This window comes from Calypte anna, chromosome Z (genome assembly GCF_003957555.1).
Source record: "Calypte anna isolate BGI_N300 chromosome Z, bCalAnn1_v1.p, whole genome shotgun sequence".
Taxonomy (NCBI): Eukaryota; Metazoa; Chordata; class Aves; order Apodiformes; family Trochilidae; genus Calypte; species Calypte anna.
The window spans coordinates 24,155,183-24,174,651 of record NC_044274.1 but is presented as its reverse complement, the minus strand read 5'-3'; positions in this window follow the sequence as shown (position 1 = coordinate 24,174,651).

Genomic DNA, 19,469 nt, shown 5'->3' with positions numbered 1-19,469 from the left:
GCTTGAACACAGTGTTCCCAGTGCTGTATGGGACACAGACACCACTGGAAAAACAATCCCTTCTTAAAGCAGGGATTCATCTGTGAGAGGGAGAGCTGTGGCTCTGGCTGCACCTGGCTAAGACATTTCCACCATCAATGCCTGCTGGAAGCTTCCATGGAGCTGGCAGAGATGGCTCGTGTCTCAGAGCCCGGTTTGCCATCCTGCATATATCACCCATGAGGGTGAGCTGGTGGTAAAATAGCCCTGCCTAAAGTGAGGCAGGCATGGCTATAGCCACTGACAGCTGGAGGCTACCAGAGCAATGAGCTTGGAAAGACCTAAAGGGGTTTGCTGTGTCATTATGATTCTTAACCCATAAGCAGACGTGCAAAATGCATACCATACAAGTGGTTACCAGCAGGGCAAAGATGAAGGCTGGTGAAGCAAAAAAAATATCTGGCTTTGGGCTGGATGCCAAATGATATAGAAAAGAAGCTGGAGTTTGTGGCAGAATTTGCAGTCTTCTCCATGGGTGCTCTGTGGTCTTCTCATGAATTAGCAATTTCCTTGACCTCCTGGCAGTTAGGACAGAACTGTATGCAAATTTAGTTATGTAGCCCTGAAGTCAGCTCTGTACCCAATTCCACAGCCTGCAAAGCAGGCATAGTCTGAAAATGGACGCAGCGAAGGCCCCAGGTGACAAAAAATCTCCAGTTGGTTTCACCACGTTGTGTCTCTTTCCTGCTTTGAGATGAATCTGTTATCCTGTGAGTAAGAATTAAATTAAAGGCCGTCATGCATAGCCATTTCATCTGATGCCTGTGTTTGTCCATTCCATTTATGCTCCTCCCAGAGTAGCAGGGCCCTTCAAGCTGAAGCTTGTTGAGCTATGACACAGTGACTGCCTCTCCTGCCTGGGAACCCCCTTGAGCCAAGAGGGCTGTGGAAAGCCTGCTGTTCCTATCACCCTGCCATCATGCAGCAGCCTGCCAGGGAAGAAAAAGCATCAGAGAGCACTGAGTAACTCACTCAAAAAAAAATTAGAAGTAGATTTGTAATAAGTGTTTTAACCTTTTATTATTTTTTTTTCATATTTTTTAAATCTTTTTTTTAATTAATTACCCAGCTGCTGGAGCTGAAGGAATCATATGATTTTGTAAGTCTATATTTTGTCTTTACTGTGTAATTAATTCAGACCCTTTACATCACATGCCGACATATACATATATGTGTATATGCACATACACACATGTACAAATTGTTTCCAGGTCTTCTCCCACTGTAATTCCAAACTCTCGACTATGGATTCCCCATTGTTCACCTTTTTTTTTACTCTTAAATATCTTTTTTCTTCTTGTCATAATATCAGTTTTCATGTGAACAAAGAGACTGCTGCCAGCAAATGAAGTCAACAAGTCCAGTGTCTTGTTCAGCAGCATAAAAAAACTAAACCCATCCAGGAGAGTCAAGAAAAAAAAAATTATCTCACAAGTCTGATCCCCACCTTAAAAGCCTTCATCTGCAGTAATCTTTAAGTCAGGTATTTTGCAATTCATTCCAGAGTTCCAAGAAGGAAAGAGTTACTTCCTTTCTGAAGTTTACTGACAATATGAGCCTTTCCATATTCCTCCTCCCATGTAGAGAGATGGGGGAAGGGTGGGCAGAGGTAGCCCTCAGCATTCTCCTTCTGGAGATGCCATTTCCAGCAGGGCTGAAGGCACCTGGACCTCCTGTGCACCTATGGCTGGGCTGCCTGCCCTGCTGGGCAGCCCTCATTCATCCTGACAGTGAGGTGGTTAAACAAAGCCCAGCATGAGGCAGCAAATCTGATTTCAGCCTTCAGCTAGGGCTGCGTTCAGAGGTGCACGAGGTAAAGATGCATATCTTTAGATAATTGATCCACTCAATTTCCCAGCATCTTCCTCTCCTGCCAGCAGAGCTCCTGAGCAATCTGCTGCGGATTGCTGTTTCACTCCTCATGGTGTACAGCTGCCAGCTGACATGAGGAAGACTTGAGAAATCAGCTTCTCTTCTGACTCACATGGAAGAAGGATGCCATAGTGACGGTCAGTCACTATGGAAGAAACCGAAAATGTAAAAAAGAAAAGAAAAATACACTCCAGAACTGCAGATAATCTGTCATAACACTCTGATATTCTAATGATAAGAAATGGATATATCAAAAATAGAACACACCCACTTAAAACTAATAGCTTTCAAAGAAATAAAGGTTCTTTGCAGAAGACGAAAGGCTGCACACATGGGAAGGCAAATGAATTAGTAATCGTTCCAGGAAAGGTAATCACTCCAGTGTGAAAAGCATTTCCAGTTCTCTGCACTGCAGTCATGCGACTCCTCTGCACAGAGTATGTATATTACGCACATTTTAATTTCTTTGCCAGGCCTTACTCTTTCTATAGAAAGCAAGTCTTTGGAGCCAGACTGTGACAGTCAGCACCTGGTCACCCAGACACAGTCCCACTCACGGCACAAGAGCAGCTCTGTGGGCATGTGCCATGTCCAGACAAACTGGACAAATGATTGAGGCTTGGCTGGCAAAAATTAGAATGGCACGCTAAAAGATGCAACCTACTGTGTGATGTAAACATGTAGCACAAACATGTTTAAAGACCCTAAGCCACATCAGCAGAACAGTATGCTGAGGGGAAGCAAAAAAGTTTTAAGACTCACAACAGAAAAAAATTATACATAAGCCCTAAGTGCAACGTGATATTAAACAACTAAGTGTGTTTCCAGGTGTATGAATTAGGGAATAGGATTCAATACTGAGGTGTTTCCAGCTCTCTAAGCAGAAATGATGAGTTCAATATCAGAATCCCATAAATTGTACTAATGCCTATGCTTTTAAAGGGATATTAAAAATAGATTGCTCTATACTTCTAAAAGAGTGTTAAAAATAAATTGAAGAGACTGTCATGAGGCAAGAAATTGAGGTTTGAGGACAGCCTTATTGTAAAAATGATTCAAGGAGCCTGAAATGCTTGTCTAATAATAATAAATCAAAAATCCAGAAGATACAGGGGTGATTTGATTACAGGCAGATTCACTGAGGCAAAATCACAAATATTAAAGGGATTTTAAGCATGGATAAAAAAGACATGCATAAACTCACTGGCTGGCTGTTAATGCCAAACAAATCAGAAACAAGGAGCAATTTGTTACAGCAAGGATGATTAACCATCAGGACAAGCTGTGACTGAAAGGAATGGATTCTTTTTTTGTTTCAGATTCAGAAAGAATATTTTCTTTGTTGCAAGCTTACTGCTTACTCCACAATGTTACAGTCCTGTACACAGCAGTAACAGTTGACAGCATATCAACTCCTCTGGAGCAGATTGGGCTGGGTGTCCCTTCTAGCCTTCATATTTGGCCTTTTCCGGCCAATTAACTGAAAAATACCTGACTGCAAATAAAGTTCTGAAGATGAGGATCGGACTTGTGATATGGTTTTTATCTCATAATGGACTTTAATCTGGCTACTAATGACAGTCCCGCATATTAAAACTGTGTCTCCCAACTTGGAATAAATCACTTCTTTATTTCAGAAGAAATGCAATTGGATTAACATGATTAACATGAAAGTTGGCTTTAGTGGGTATCATTTCTCTAGAACTTCTCCAGTGACTGCTGTGCCAACATTGTTCTTCATATTTGTCTATAGAACACAGTAACTTCAATCAAAACCAGGCGTCTTCTAGATACAATCAACAAATGTCAGTGACACAAGCCTTATGAATAAAAGCTCAGGAAATGTAATATTGTTATAGCCACACAAGGTATCGGTTTTTCTACTGGCATTTCTTACATGTACAGCAATTTTTATGAGGACTGAAAAGAAATTAAATCAAACCCTATTTTTTCTGACATATAAAGTTTTTTTATGCTCTACAGTGGATTTCTGAAATCATTCATCTTGAAGTTCACATCACCCAGCTGACTACTTCCTAAATTCAGGCTGCTTTTCTACCAAGGATCAAGACAGCCTCATCACCTATACCAGGTTCAGAGGAAGAGAGCTTCTTGTAGCAGCAAACACAAATTTTCTAAGTGAATTCTTAGTAATCCAAAAGCACCTGCAGTAACAGCACTGTAGCAGATGCCACCATATTCTGGAGAGAACAAGCATATGTCTCTCAGAAACCCTTAATACTGTGTGCATTGGATGCCCTTCACAGAAGAGAATGTATGTTGTATGTGCATATAAGGTGATTAATTATATCTGCTCTCACAGTCTACCAAGGATGGCACTAAACTGCAATGATAGGGCACTCCAGTTGCACAGAAATGAGCACTCATTCCTTGCAGCATTAATTACTAACTGTATTCACAGGGTTGGTAATCCCACCCTACAGCTACTAGAACTCCTTGGAATGTCCTGTGATTAGCATACTGCACCTGTTAAAGGATCATCATGAGCTGCTCTACTATTCCCAGACTTTCTGCAACATGTGAACACAAAATTGGAAGGAAACTTTATTCCTGAACCATGCCATTGGGTGAGTTTAGCTGGGCAGCACTAACTTTGTTTCTGGCAATCCAGTGTACCTGTTTCTGTGGAAACAGGAACCAGCAGAATGCACTCGTAGCCACTGGTTTGCTCAAGTCACCATGGAAACAGTCATTGCATGGGTGAAAAAAAGGATAATGATTGCAAAGTAATGACTTATTGGAAGCTTCCTTCTTAGTTTTCATTTTGTGGTCATCCTTGTTACGAAAAAACGAGGGTGTGTCTCAAATCCTTGACATGATAAAGGTCAGGGTCAGAAATCATTCTATGAAGCTCCCAGGAGCTCAGGCACCAGAGCACCATACCCTTGGGAAACATCTGGGATATGAACAGTAGGTTTGCATTCTGCAGAGGAAGAGGGGACAAAGACCCACCCAGATTGCATAGATAGGCTTGTTACCTCCAAATACAATCCATCCTAGACTCCCAGGATACCAGGGCAAGGGAAAGCAATGCACTTTGAGGACTGGAAGTAGCTTGCATGCCTGGTGAGGCAGAGATGTGTTAGTAGGCAGCTTGGCAGAGGGAGGTAACGCCATGATAATTTCAAGGGACACAGAGAACTTTTCCAGTCTTCTCAGCCTTCTAAGTTTCTCACCATCAAACCAGGTTTTTTGCTCTTCCTTTACTTTTTGCCTCTTAAAGAGGTGCAGCTGTCCTACAATATTATTCTCACACAACTGGCTCACTTTCCATGACACAACCTTCATAGTAACACCATCACAGCAAGACAAGACATCCATCTTGTGAAGATCAGCTGAGAATTGTCACACAGTCCACATGAGACCTGAAGTTTTCATGTACCACTTTTCCTCTGGAGACCTTCACAGTAACCTGCATTTGCTTTCACCCACTTCCTTTTCTTTCCTCCCTAGGGTCACTAGCATCACTGACCCACATTTTTACAAGAGAAATCCATATGGACACCCTCGTGTTTGGGGGTGTTTGTGTGTTGTTTTTTTGTGGGATTTTTGTTTGGTTGGTTGGTTTTTGTTTTGTTTTGGCTTGGTTTGATTTAGCTTGATTTGGAAGGTTTTTGGTTTTCTTTTCTGTCAGCAGTCACCATTCAGGATTGCTGGTTCACCTCAGCTTGCCTTCTGCAGCCATCCTCACCTTCCACTTCCTTCTGCTAACACAGAGACAGCACATCAATAACTAGTGCACAACAGAACAAAGCCTGCACTGCACTGCGCTGCGCTGCACTGCACTGCAGTGTTCCTCTCCAGTGGAGGAGTCTCACCAAAGAGATGGAGACATGCTATGATGTCCTCAGGATGTCAAAGCCCGTTCCACTTCCTGGTCTGTGGGGGTGGGGAGGGAGTGCAGCCACCATGCTCTTGTGCAGAAAGGCAGTAAATGGTGTAATTGACCATAAAAGAGAACAGCCAGGACAATACAGGACAATACAGCTGAGAAAGGCTGGCAGTAAGGTGAGGGGTCTGAAGGGCTGGTTAAACCCTGAAAAGTTCAATCATGTTCGTGTCCTTAATGCTTCACGTGACCTTGACGCTTCACAGGAAGCATCCTTTTTAGAGCTTACCTCAGTTTCCCCGTTTGCTCCTTTGACTTCAAAGCAATAGATTAAGTATGGTTCTGGTAGGGTTGATGTGACACATACAGAGAACAGATGGGAAAGGTGGAATGAGAAAGTAAAAAATTAAAATGTGGCTACCTAGACCCAAAGACACAGAACAGATGGTTTTGGCCCAGCCAGAGAAGCTTGATTTCATGTTATAAATATACCAGAAACATCAAGAACATCACATCATCCCCAACTTCATGTTAGCTGCTACATCCCAGCATTGTATCTACCCTACATTTATCTAGACTAGTTAGCCTTAAATAGGGTTCTGTATTAACACACCTGCATAACTTGTCTAGATGTGAGGTAATTTTGATGCCTCTTCATTGCACAGGGTAGAAGAACTGCAAAATGCTTCTGGTAGGGCCTGAAAACACTGAAAAGCCTCTCAAGAGGAAAAGCACAGTTTATAGAAGAAAACCCTAGCTTAATAAAAATTTCCATGAAGAGACATAGACATATTATTTATTCAGTGATCTGGTAAGTAAAGGTAGGATGAAGACATTAAAAGGCAGATGGAAGGCACAAAGGTGAAATGTAAAGTCTTCATTAAGCTGACACCAAATACCTCCCATGCAATCACAGTTTTCCTGCAGATGCTACAAACAAAGTATGCTTTCAAAATAGATGGAGTGTAAGTGTGTGCGGAAACTCTCCATCAGGCCATATGTGATGTACAAGAATGTGCTGAAATAAAGACTCTCTCAGGTATACTTCTGCTGTGTCAAGAAGGTGACATGCTTTCCATATCTTAGAAACATCATGGGGATAAAAACACATCAGGGATCTGTGAGCAGAGAGGCTGGATGTTCTACCCATGGGTGGAGAACTTGGGTAATTGGGTCATCAATCCAAGTCTGCATGACAGGAAGTTATTTCAGGGTCCTCATGCTCCTAATTATAAGCTGTTACCTTTGAGATCATGGTGCATTCTTGACAAACTCCCTGTGTGCACAGAGCCACTGGTATGGCTGAGCATGAACAGCTCACAGTTCACAACTGAAGACCTGTACGGATGCATCACTACCACTTACCAACGAGACCCAGTTGCAAAGCACTTTCACCTTCACCTCTAAAGGCAACCACACAGGCCTAACCGGTCTTCCTTCCCTGTAGCATTCTGAAAAGTTTTTTGCCCTTTTGGTAAGCAACAACAGAAGTGCCTTTCAGACTTTTTCATGTTACGGTGTACAGCTGTGTTGCCTGTTGTTTGGACTGAATCCTTCTTATACCTCTCCACATTGAAAAGGCTCTTATTCCCCCTTTTTTACATACCCAATCATTACTTTCTGCCTGCAACTTGTTTCTTTACCATATTGAAGTGCTTCTAAGATTGTAAAGCACACTCCTTCCCAGTACCCTTTTGTAAAACATTATTTTATCTCCCCATGGGCAGCATCTACTTCAGGCATTGTTTTCAGTAAATACACAAATTGTTTGGAAATTTATTTCTATTTGGGTAGAACACCAGGAACAGGCAGGGGACCTCCCTTCTCTATTTTCTTCCAAGTTGACATGTAAAGGGGAATTTGTTGTTGCAGAAATTTCACAAAAAGCCTCTCATTCCCTAATTGTACCAGGCTTCTAACCTGACATACTCCTTTCACTGGTGGCTGATATATTTCTGAAAAGGCAGGACCGAATAGGCTGGTATTAGCATGCCACTCAAAACACTACAGGATTTTTACACCTCTATTTCTGTCTTAGGGTTACAACTGTGAGAAATTTTTCAGGGTTTTATGCCCAGTAAAATTTTGCTGTCTCTCACTTGATCCTGTCACTTTAAATTATTCAGAAAGACTATAGAATGTATCTTTTCTTTTCTCAAAGAAGTCACTAAAAATCACTTAGTTCAGGATTAAAATAAGCTCTCTCTTGCTCACCCTCCTCCCTCTGCCAGCTGAAGAAAAGAATCTCCATACAGCCTTCCAGAACTCACATGCTGCTTTTTTACTCTTGTTTCTGAAGCCGAGGAGTCTCTCCTTTGTATGATCATGAGCAATGTCCCTGTAAGCAACTGGCATTCAAGTAAAAGTGGTCCTGGTGAACAGCCCTGGGTCTCCTACCAGCAAGTCAGGGAATATGACCATGGAGATTTCCTGGTGTTCAGCAGGCATGCACAAGTGGGACATATGGCTCAGGACAGGCTCTCTAGCAGAATAATAGAGTGAGGTGGAAGAAGCAGTCTGACACTCTGCTTTGTTTTCCAGCAAAATTGACCATACTTGCCACATACAAAAGACAAAATCCAGTGCTAGCCTCCGTCTCGCTGTTTGGTAGAGGGATGCAGCAGACGGTAAATGCTGGTCCATCTGATTCCCCTGCTAGTTGCACTTCTGCTAATGCCACAGGCATGCAGTTGTGCAGCAAACAGATGCTGCTTCCTGGCACTCTTCCTGTTCCATTAGACGAGTGGGAAGTTCTGCTGTCATCACCTCTTTCCCTTTCTGAGACTGCACACTCTTCCCAGGACTTGAAAACACTACAGCCTGCCCTGGAATATTTGCTTCCTCCAGGTTTTTAGCAGGTCATTGTCATGCTTTCCATTATCCTGTTCCTGTCACACGTTTGAAATGCTGTACATGCCAGGGTCAATTTGCACCCCTTTAGCACTTCTAGCCAGCACTGCATTTCCCACTGAGTTCAATTTTCACCTACATTTGCAACAGGTGGAGTCAAGACCTCAGCATGCAGAAACAGTTGGCCTCTGGGTTCACTGGGAAAATTTCTCTCTCCAAATGCAAATGTGAACTATAATATATACCTGTGTCACTGAAATCATATCATTAGCTTTCAGCCAGCAATGAATATGTTTCAAAATCTGTGGTACTGTGCAGCCATCACCATACATGCACAGCTGGATCTCAGAAATAAATGATGAAAGTTTTACCATACCATGCTGCTAGACCATCTCTCATTACTCAACATATCTTTCTGCCTGTAGCTTTGAAGCCTGAAATGGTGTTAAATAGGAGGGATGTGCGGGAAGGAGGAAGCAAAATCTCAGCATCCAAGTAAATTGTGCCTTGAAAGAAAGATAATGAGTAAATGAAATATGAGGAGGGATTTTATGCCATGAATGGCATGGCCTGCAGATGGTGGGGTGGGGAGATGACTAACAATTGGGTGGGCTTGGGTAGGTGGATCCTACAGTAGCTGGCATTAAAAATAAACAAGGTATTTAGTGGGAGAGACAGAGGAGAAAGACTGGATTGGATTTTGAAAGTCTACAGAGGAAGAAGAAAATATACTTAGGACAAATAAAGATAGTAAAAAACCCAAATCATATATAGGAGGGAAAAAACTAGTATCTCAGCTAACTTCATCAGATCACAGGGTGATCATATTAAATTAAAATAAATTACATTAAATTAAAGCAATGCCTTGTGTTGCAAGCAGGGCTAATTTGAACAAGTCAGACCCTTGATAAAATGTAAAAATACACTTGACTTAAGGGAACAAAGACAAGTCACTTACCAGTCATAACTCCTGCATTTTCTATTCTTCAGATCTCGATTGCACCCACATTGTGACTTCTATTCATGCACCCAAGCCATGCAGTTGAGCTGTGTGACAGTCCTGACATTCCAGAAGATGTTGCAGAATTTTTTTGTGTAAAAGCAAGCTCATCAAGGTTGAAATGCCTTCTTTTTTTCACTCTTTTTCCTGATCCACAATTGATTGTGTTCTTCTCAGCTGCTTTCTATGCTTAACATGACTTCTTATGTTCTTGTTATGTGTTAACACCAAATGGGGAAAAAGATTTTAATAATGTTTGAATACTTAAAAAATATTCATCTAGTTTGCTTGTACAGAGCACCCAGTGAATTAGGGTCCACCACCTTCTCAGAAGAGACATTTAATGACTGTTTCAATTATGGTGTGTAAAGACCACAAAAATATGAAAAGATTTTCAACACCTAACCTGTATTCTCTCCCTACAAATTAAACAACTACACTTTGTCCTGCTCTGCTTGGATGCAAAGGATAATTGATGATTACCATCTTTTAAAACAGTATTTTTATACTTTTGAAAATTAACCATGTCGTGTTCCACCACTCCTTTTTCTAGATCAAACCCAAGTACTTCAGACTTCCTTGAGAAGTATTTTCCAAGACTTTTATCATTCTCCTCTTGGCTTGGCTCTCCAATTTGTGTGTAGCTTTTTAAAGACTACAATGCAGCTTCAAAAGTTACGGTAACATAGCCTTACCAACCTTAAACTCAGAAGAATTGTCTCTCTCGTCTCACAGACTGTGGTCCTAGCAATAAATTCAAGAACAGGATTTGGCTTTTTCACAACAGTATCTTCTAATGAACTGTCCAAGACCGTGATATTTTCCCATCCTTTTGGACAGTGTTCTTGTGTGACTTCTTATTCTTCCGTTGTGGTAGTGGATTTGATTTCTCTTTCCTTACTGAATTTCATCTTTTTGATTCAGACAACTTCTTCATTTCATTAAAAACAACTTGATGCCTTTGAGAAAATGATGAAGACATTGACATAACAGTGTAATTTTTTACCAAATGTGAATCTGTTACTGAACAACAAGTTCCTAGGTTGGAAGAACAAACACTAGCAAAAATTGGGATCATTTTAGAATAATATTTTTAAAGGTAAATACGCTCTAGCTTCCTTTCCTACCACAGAGAGAGTTAACATATTTGTTCCAAAACCAAACATGTTTCAAAACATTGAATCTGAGGAAAGAAAAGTATCCTGGAAAAATCTCACTAGGTCCTAATTGTTCTTCTACCAGTAAAATAAAGTTACAAACAAATTAAAATAGTTGCTCATAGAGGAGTATGATGACCAGCCTTAACAACATGCCATGACCTGCTCTCACAGCAATTTAAAACATCACCAAATAGTGAGATGTCCTGTAAGCGGTGAGAGACTCATCCTGCCATTCTGTACCAGACAATGTTGATGTTAAGTGCAGCAAACAAAATATCACCTGGATCAATTGGATTTTGAGGTGGTTGGAGAGTCTTTTCCCTCTAAGCATCATTTGTAGGTACAGCAGTCTGAGTCTAAATGACTTTTTAAAAATAAATGAACCACCTAAGACTAAAACCCAACATAGAAAACTTCAAACCATTAGATTTTTTAGCAGAGTACAGATCAATAAGAAACTGGCTTCTGGAATAGAAAATGTCCGTTAGTAATAACAGTAATAAGCCGTGCTATTGGTCCTATGGGAAAAGCATACTTCCCTTCCTTCCACTTAAAGAAGGCAGAAAATACCTAAGAGACTGCAGAAAGCTGGGGAGGGCCCACTCACTTACTGGGAGGGGAATTTACTATTATGACTATAGGGAGTCAACTTGTATCATACCTGGAGGCAAGTCCTCACCCACATAAGTGGTTTCATTGAGTGGGCTATGACTTGTGCATAATCTTTATTTTTATCAGTGCTGAAGATGCAGAACCACATCAGCAGTGGCACTGGAATTTCTGTAACACTACAGATGGGCTAACAAATATTGCTGTTACATTGCACCTGAGCTCCAACCTTCGAGTGGGATAAGAAGAGAGGGAAGCTGGTTTAGCTGCTGACACTTGCCAGCTGGGGGACTGCAGCATGGGGGTACCCTGAGCTACCCTGTGGACTGTTTAAAGAACAGATCTGATTCCCAGGTAATAAGGTATGTGCTTGCCCAGCAAGCTTGTCCTGTGGGTTTCAATCTGAATTAAGAAGGACCAATGCACTTCAAAAATCAGCACCTTTCAGGAAATATATGGTAGAGCTTCATCTTGTGCAAGTCAGAATAGGTCTCCAGGGAAAATGGCTTCAATCCGTGCCAGCCGATCATTAATTTTGTTGCATCATCTAATGCTAGTCCCTTTTTTCTGCCGTACTGCAGTGTCATGAGATGGTTGTCTCTAGCAACTGAAATCACTCTTAGCTAAAGCTCCACATCCGTAATATTAAAATCATAGTGGACCCCAAGTTTTACCAAATCAAAATGCAGTATTGTTACAGAATAGTGCTGGGGAAAGCTTTCCTGCAAGCTCCACCAGAAAACCCATGTGGTTCAGCATTTGTTGCATCTTCTAACAATTGCAGCATAAAACTTTTCATACATTTTCCCAATGATTCTTAGCATACTGAAAGACTTTTTGCTGATTCAGCCAAAGTTTGTGCAAGATATGATAGCATAGCTATCGTGTATATATACATGATATATCAATATCATATATTAAACATATATAATGTTTAATACCATAGTTCCATCTCAATTTACCAGGACACCATTATTGTCAAGAAAATAACTTCGGTACAAATTTACTTGTATTCTGCACACTTGCTTTCTCTGCATATTCTAAACAAACGATTTCTTGGCAGGGAAACAGAAGCAGTCAAACAGATATGCATGAAAACTGAAGAATATCCATTTAGTGTTCAGTGTGAATGGTGTTTGTTCTACATTTCTAGTTTAGAATAAAAAGGAACAGGAACATGTGGTAGCCCACATGTAACCATACAAAATTAACCATTACACATCAAATCTAATCTTTAACAGCAAATACTTGATGTGAGCAATTTGTAACTCAAAAAGCGTATCTGAAACATGGCTCGTAACATTAAACAATAAAATCTAAATAAAAGATTTGCATATTTTATAAACAGTCAAATGAAAATAAAAAGCTAAAGATTGCTTGCCTAGATTTCTCTCTCCACCTTTTCCTCTCTGAGAAGGCCTGATACATTTCCCTGTAGCAATCTGCCACTTTCAGTACGCATCTAAAAATACTGAAGATGACAAAAACCCTAAAGAAATATTTTGTTTAGAAACTGGTTCACATTTGTCCAATTTTAGAGAGTAAATTTCTGCATAATGCTACAAGTGTACTTGCAGCTGTTGCCGGAAAGTGCCTATTGAGGGAATAAGAGGTGACTTATACGTTCATCAGATTTTGTGAAATAAGTCAATTTGCAGTTTTTATGCTGACTGGAAACCTGAAACTACATTGAGGTGTTGCAGGGGCTAAGTTAATATCCTGTCCCTGTGTGGTGACTTTTCATAAGACTGATGTTTGTTTAGCCATAGCTTCTACTCTGGATTTGGTTCAGGGCAGAGAATAAGCAACCACGTATATGCTTCCAGAACACCATGTATACTCACCTTCAGAAATTACTAAAGGGCAATTTTTAAAAATTTTATTTTAAATAGCAAAAATATTGTATAAGGATACATCTCAGGCATAATTGGCTCCTCAGTAAAAAATAATCATATCAAACCATCATGTGCCTGGGGGCTGTTTCAAGAAGTAGATAAATAGCCTTTCAGGATTTGATATTGGAAGGATTACATTCAAACAGCATTTTGCTAACTGCAGTCAGTCCTTGTCACTCTGTTAGCCTGTATGTCAGTATATAAGCTGTATGAACATCTCTTCAGCATCTTCTAATGCACACAACAAGAGTGCCATTAGAGCATCCACAGCTGTGCGGGAGACCTGTACCCATACCCCTGTGCATCTGGAGAAACTGTACATCTGCAATAAGATGATGGTATGAGCATGTCTAGCCTCTGGCAGATAGACACTCCCCCTGCTTTGGTGTCATCTGTGAACTTACAGAGGGTAGACTCAATCCCTTCATCCCTCCATCATCAAGAAAGATTCTGAATAGAACTGGGCCCAGCACTGATCCCTGAGGAACACCCCTGGTCACTGGACGCCAGCTGGATGCAGCACCATTCACCATCACTCTCTGGACCCTGTCATCTAACCAGTTTTTTACCTAGTGAAGGTTGCGCCTATTCAACCATGGATTGCCATCTTTTCCAGGAGGATGCTATGGATACTGTGTAGAAGATTTCGCTGAAGTTGAGGTAGACCACATCCACAGCCTTCCCCTCATCCACTAGGTGGGCCACTCTGTCTTACAAAGATATGACACTGGTCATACAGGACCTTCCTTTCCTAAACCCATATTGGCTGGGCCTGATCTTGATGGGTTGTCTTCTACATGCTGCTTAATGGCACTCAGGATGATACATAACCTTGCCAGGCACTGAGGTCAGCATGCCACGCCTATAGTTCCCTAGATCCTCCTTTCAGCCCTTCTTGTGGGTGGGCATCACATTGGCAAACCTCCAGTCATCTGGGACCTCCCAGTTAGCCAGGACCACCAGCTTAGCCAGTTCTTACACCAGCTCCCTCAGCACCCTAGGATGAATCCTATAGACTTTTTGGGATCTAAGTGGCATAGCAGGTCAGTAACAACCTCCTCCTGGATTACATGGAAGGCTTTCTGCTCCCAATCCCTTTCTGACAGCTCAGAACCCAATGGCCTTGAGGGTAGTCAGTATTTTTATTAAAGACTGAGGCAAGGAAGGTGCTAAGTAACTCAGCCTTTTCCTTGTCTTCTATTACTATGTTCCCCCATTCATCCAATAGGGAATGGAGATTTTCCCTGTACTTCTTTTTGTTATTGATGTATTTATAAAAGAATTTTTATTATCCTTGACAGAGATGGCCTGATTAAGGTCTAACTGAGCTCTCGCATCTCTAATTTTCTCTCTGCATGACCCTACAATATCCTTAAATGCTTCCTGTTCTACCTGTTCCTTTTTCCAAATTCGATACACAACTTTTATTTCTTAGTTAATGCAAAATCTCTCAGCTCCACCAGGCTGGTCTTCTTCCCCAGCAGCATATTCTTCCCCATTTTGGCATATGGGAACAGCCTGCTCCTGCACCTTCATAATTTCAGTCTCAACGTAAGCCCAGCCTTCCTGGGCCCACAAAAATATGAAAAGCTTCATGAAGCTATGTATCATTCTGACATTCACTAGTAGACCTGCTCATAGCCTCACTCTTGTTGTTCACAGCAAATGTCACATTCATGGGTTCCTCAGACCCTGGATGAGACCTTAAGATCATCCAGGCTTCAACGGCTTCCTATTAAGTCATTATCTCCAACACGCATCTTTCCTAGTGCACATCTCCTCATCATGGGTAAGTCCAGCCAGGATGTCACTACCAGGTTGCTTGCACACATGCACACAAAGAACTGAAGTCTCTTAAAAAAGGTAGCATACACTGGTCTCTTCCTAATGCTGAAACTTCAGACACATGGGCCCCTATGGCCTGCTGTCCTTTCTCTATTTTCTGGCATTTATACCACTAGACACACAACGAAAATAGAGTGAGAAGGTAGAAGAGCATAGGACAAGGTGATTTACTACCAAGGCAGGAGAGTTTGCTGGAACCAGGAGCAGGATTCAGCCATACAAGGACAGTGGCCAATATGTTTTATGCTGTGCCCAGCTTCTTTTACCTTCCTACCCAACCCATTACCCACACACTTGTTCCTTCAGGATACACCATATTTCTACCCTTTTGAAACCCATGGTATCCTCCTTTCTTTCCTGCCTCTTTTTTCCTGGCTCACTTCTTGAGTGGCTCCTGCCCACCATCTGTCAAGCAACCTGCACTCTGGACTCCAGTATTTTCTGTTACCTACTGCTTGTTAGGGTATGTAGCAAGATGTGATTGATTACTTTTCCCATCTTTTGTCTTTGATTTTAAGCTGAATAGCCATTAACAGGGCATACTCACAAAGCAGATTCCCTTATCTACTGCTCCACAACCTCTTAGAAAGACATTTTTTACATGATACTATCATAGTTCAGGTTATGTATAGGGAAAGAAACAGAAAAATAAAGAAACAAAACAAAAAACATCCGAGGGAGGAAACACTTCACAGATTTCTACATACACAGCAGTGTACAATGTCTTCCACACATTTTTCCAGGGCTGAAACATTTCTTTGGAGAAAGCAGACAACATTTAAGGAAAGCAATGTAGAAAATGCTTCCGGGCAGCAACAACAGGTTGTTAGTAGAGATGGCCTCATTATTATGAACCCTTTGTCTAACCCAAGATATCACTGGGTTTCCAACCATAAAATTATGAACAATCTCGCAGCATGTACCCAGCTGAGTCAGCCCTTTGGTCACAGCTCAAGCTTGGATAGCCATGGGTTCAACACTTAATTAGGTTCAGGACTAATTAAAGAGGAGGGTGAGCAAGTGTCTGGATGCAAATCAGTATGTCCCAGTCTCAGCAAACACCTAGAAAGGGCCTAAAAACGTATATCTCCCATGACCCTTATGGAGCTGCAACAGAGTGGGGTTTAAGTGTTTATGCTTTGATGTTTCATCATAGTTCAAATGTTCAGCTGGACACAGGGAAGAACGGAGGCCCAGATAGCCAAAGTTTATTTCAGTGAAGGTAGGACTGAGGCACACGCTGACCAGAAAGTTCTCTGCTTTGAAGAGCTACTAATATGTGCCCTTACAAAAGGAGGCCAAGGGCTTCAAGGGAAAGTGAAAAGCCCGTCAGTGGATGACAGGAAAATTAAGATCTAAAAAGAAATCTTTCTGCTTTGTGAATTAAAGTTTTCATCAGAAGTTTTACTGAGAGTGTTCTATGTATCACCATGAAGACATTAATAAAGTGAAAAAATGTTGATATCAATTTCAATGCTGACTGAGTTGGAAAAAAATAGCAAAAAACCATAGAGACCTTGCACAGATTCTTCTTACATTCTAGCTATTTGTTTCAAAAATTTGTAATTTTCATACAAGCATCATTAAATATTCATCGTAGCAGCTAGTAAAAATCTCTGCTAGCCAGAGACGGTTTACTGACAAATTTTAGCATTCTTTCCAAAAGAATCAGAGCACACTGAACCCAATATAATTTCTTTGCACCTTCTCAGTGTTATTGACTTTCTCTCCCCTAAGATAAAGGGAAAGTAACAATGTGTTCCTGACAAAGTAGTATAAGGATAGGCATCTCCTTCACCTTGCAGCATTTTTGACATTATGAAAAAGTAGCATGATAAACACCATGACATATTCCAGAAAAAGGTAGAAAAAATACAAAGACAAGCTCAAAATCCTCAAAAAAGGCATTGCAGCAATTCCATGGCAGTGGATGACAGGACTTATTATTCCAAAGTGAAGTATACACATCTCACAAAAAAGCTGGAAGCACAAAACATCTGTAACTAAAGACAGACCATCTTGAAAATCACACAGCAGAGGTTTAATCTCCCATTGAAAATTCAGGTCTATATTTAACTTGTCCAAATGGAATGGAAGTGATTTTTATGAAGCATGTTGCAGACAAAAGCTCCTTAACCCTCACAGCCCTACCCTCCATTGCACATCCATATTTGTGCAGTTCACAGAAGCGATAAACAAAGTAAAAATGTGTTAGTTGAATAAAGACTCACAGAATAAAAATGATCATGCTTTTCTCAAGAGATTTCTGTGCAGTAGCAGCTAACATCAACAGGCTTGTAGTGTCTGTTGCTTAACATGCAACTTTCTGCAGCTTTGCAGTACTTTAGAATGGGGAATAACTGTGATGTGAAAACAGCTGAAGAAGAAGAGGGATGGTTTTTTGATTTTTTTTGATTCTGGGAGAAATTATCTGCAGCACACAGACAAGCCAAATTTCCCACTTAAGATGAAAATAAAGAGCATTCAATAGATGTTTTTCTCTTTCTCAAACTAAATACAAGAGATCAGGACAAATGAAAGACAAGGAATCAGAAAAGCAGTGAGAGCAGTGGGAGTAGAGGGACTGTGTAGTCTGAGCATCCCTGGCCATTTGCATATCTTTAGAGATTGTAAAAACATCCACTATGGCAGCGAAAAGGCATAGTCATTCCACTATGGAAAGTATAATCACCAAGGCATGTCAAGATTATTACTTGATAAGATCAGAATTGCAACTAGTATGCTTCTTTCCAGTTCCAAAAGAGATCAGCAGACTAAAATGTGGACCAGCCCTACAGCCAGCTATTGCAACTATACTGCAAAAAGGATATGGCAGGAGTATTTGCCAAAAGGTATGACGTGCCCATACTTTGTTATCTTAGGAAAACAGCATTCCCTGTTACAACCAAGAATCATAGTCCAAGCACTGTTAAACCACACAAGCCAGCTAAGAAAGAAAGGCTAACAGAAGATGGGTGCCTGCCTTTAGTAGTCCAGACAGCATGCTAGATATAACATACTCAATGGATAGCATCCAAAAAAGTGTCAGATTCTTCTGGAATTGCCCTCAGCTTTTGCAGCTACTGCTGAATCACTGATTATACTCTAAGTATTGTTTCCCTATCAGTCAAGTAAAAAATACTTGATGGCAGAATAAGAACAGACAAAATGGGAAGAACACTTTCCATCTCTCACAAGTCTGGATGCTCTCTAAGTCTTTCCGCCATAGTATAATCTGCCAATTGTTTGACAGTATACTTGATGTTCACCCATGCCCAATAGCTAGGAAATTACTCTCCAAAGGTTGATGCTGCCTAGAGAGCACACTCATTCCTTAGGTAGAAGACATCACTTGACACCCCTTGCACTCTCATACACAGACTATCTGGCTCCACCAGGAACTCAGCTAGGACTTCTGCAGCAGTAAAAGCCACACATATTAAGGGAAACTTGTTTACATCCACATCTTACCTATTTTTTAATTTAACCTCATATATCTGTCACTGACCAGGAAGAAGAAGGCGGCAGACACAATGGAAAGTGCAAAGTTTGTATCTCCTTTTAAAATCCAAGTTTGTGAGAATTATGGTTCTTTCCAGCATTGCAGGGGGAAGGGAAAGAGGGGAAGAGGGCTGGGGAGGAAGATGGGGCTGGCGACAGGAAGAGGGAAGATTCCTATGAAATGGCTTATTCCATACTTTAAAAACGAAGGGCAGTCCTTCTAGCAATACGATTTAAAGTATTGTTCAATAGAAAGCAGCATATATGAGTCCTTAATGCATAATTACTTAGCCCTCAGTTGTGGCTGTTCAGTGACAGCATTCAGAAAAAGGAAACATATTTCCACACTTTAAATACCAGCCATGAAGAGTCCAAATCCAGCTGCTACAACAGTATGCTAGAGCAAAGTGAACTGTATTGGATCCTCTCCTGACTTCTAAATCTGCTCAGCTACTAGAACAGTATGCTTAGAGATGGAAGCCATCCACTCAGGAGCAGATGAAGACTGACTGTAGAAAAGTAAGCTGCCAGCCCAGCAAGGAAAGGCAGGAAGCATTCATTAGCCATTGTTTTCTGACTGAAGTAAGAACAGGTTTTCTTTTTTTACCTGTATGATCCTTCTGTTACCAGGCCATGACCCTTCCTGTCTGTAGAAAAGGAATGCCACAGACAGGCTGGAAGTGCCAAAGCCATCTCACAGTCTAAGTCCATGGTGTACTTGGAAGGGGAAGTCTGAAGCATGAGCAGAGCTTCAAGCTGCTGTAAATTACATTCTATAATAAACCAAAAATTTCCACAAAGTTCATGATCATGATCAGCATAGCTGAGCTTACCATTTGATGGAGTAT